Source organism: Gossypium hirsutum, chromosome A13, assembly GCF_007990345.1.
Source record: "Gossypium hirsutum isolate 1008001.06 chromosome A13, Gossypium_hirsutum_v2.1, whole genome shotgun sequence".
NCBI classification, from domain to species: domain Eukaryota; kingdom Viridiplantae; phylum Streptophyta; class Magnoliopsida; order Malvales; family Malvaceae; genus Gossypium; species Gossypium hirsutum.
In genome coordinates this window covers 70,284,036-70,285,526 of record NC_053436.1, presented here as the reverse complement: position 1 = coordinate 70,285,526, position 1,491 = coordinate 70,284,036, and the positions used below count along the sequence as shown (strand labels likewise).

Here is a 1,491-nt window from a genome sequence, read left to right as displayed (position 1 = left end):
TAATGAGTATGTATGTGCAATAACATGTTTGCTTTTTGAAATATGTTTAATCTTTTGAATTAACATAGGGATATGTTAAGAGATGAATGGATTTGTGTAGGTGAATATGTTCATAAGTTAGCAAATTACCGAGTTGTTGTGAATTTCTTCATAGCAACATAAGCATGAGTTTAATAATTCTAAGCTATGAAATGTAATTAATCCAACACAATTATGTCATTTTGATTAAATCGTATTTTGAAGTCGTGCATTTGAGATTTGTTTATTTAGTTTACTTAGTTTAAAATTTTAGGTTTTAATCACCCTCTTCAACAAAATATTTTTCTTCACCAAAGTGTTTCAAATAGCATTCATAAATAATTCTTTTCACAGTCCCTGTAGGTACGATAACTCGACATTTACTTGTCACTTTATTACTTGTTGCAATTGTGCACACTTGCATATTTCCGCCGTTCCAAGTTTTTGGCGCCGTTGCCGGGGATTGTTTTAAAAGACATTATTTGTGAAATTGTTAATTTTGCATTTTGGTCTTTTTCTTTTTGTAAAATTTTAGTTTCATTTTTTATTCTTGTGTTTGTTTTAGGTGTTTATGAGTATTTATCAAATCATTGACTTACTCCTCATAAACCTTGAAATTGAAAGGACTTTCTGACAAAGTAGAAGAGAAGCGAACCAAAGAAGGACCGAAGATATGAATTTCGAAAATCCAAACCAAAATCCAAGAGGAACATTCGCTTATAGTACTCACAATCTGATCATTGTTGCCGATAATAGAAACTATGCCATTCAACTCTATTCAACGAGCTCAATCCGAGTATTAGGAGACCCAAAATTGAGGCACAACAATTCGAGTTGAAGTCGATCATGTACCAAATGTTGCAAAATATGGGTCAATTTAGTGGGACTCCTACTGAAAATCCACATCTTCATCTTCGGCTATTCATGGAAGTGAGTGACTCATTTAAACTAGTCGGGGTGACCGATGATGCCTTGAGACTAATATTATTTCCATACTCCTTAAGAGATAGAGCACGAGCGTGGTTGAACTCCCTATTGTCTGGTTCCATAACTACATGGCAAGAGTTGGTCAAACATTTCTTAATGAAATATTTCACTCCATCTTTAACTGCCAAGATCTAAAATGAAATCACTTCATTTCAGCAACTTGAAGAAGAACCTTTATATGAGGCATGGGAGCTATTCAAGGAGTTATTATAAAAGTGCCCTTATCACGGCATTCCTTATTGCGTTCAAATGAAGACTTTCTATATTGGTCTCAACAATCATGCTAGAATGATGGTGGATGCTTCAGCAAATGGAGCCCTTCTTTTTAAGTCTTATAACGATGCTTATGAGATTATTGAAAGAATTGCAACAATAACTATCAGTGGCCAACCAACCGAGCAGCATCAGAAAGACGAGCAGTAGGAGTACATAAAGCGGACACACTTGCTTCTTTGGCAGCCCAAGTATCCTCTATGTCTTCTATGC

The 1,491-nt window shown here is 34.9% G+C and overlaps 1 non-coding gene across 1 annotated transcript; it reads right to left on the bottom strand.

Moving 5' to 3' along the window:
• Window positions 1-1,131: 1,131 nt before the first annotated feature.
• Window positions 1,132-1,238, bottom strand: LOC121213456 (small nucleolar RNA R71). Its single transcript, XR_005908837.1, has one exon. It is a non-coding gene; the product is annotated as a small nucleolar RNA R71 (small nucleolar RNA).
• Between the last annotated feature and the right edge of the window lie 253 nt (window positions 1,239-1,491).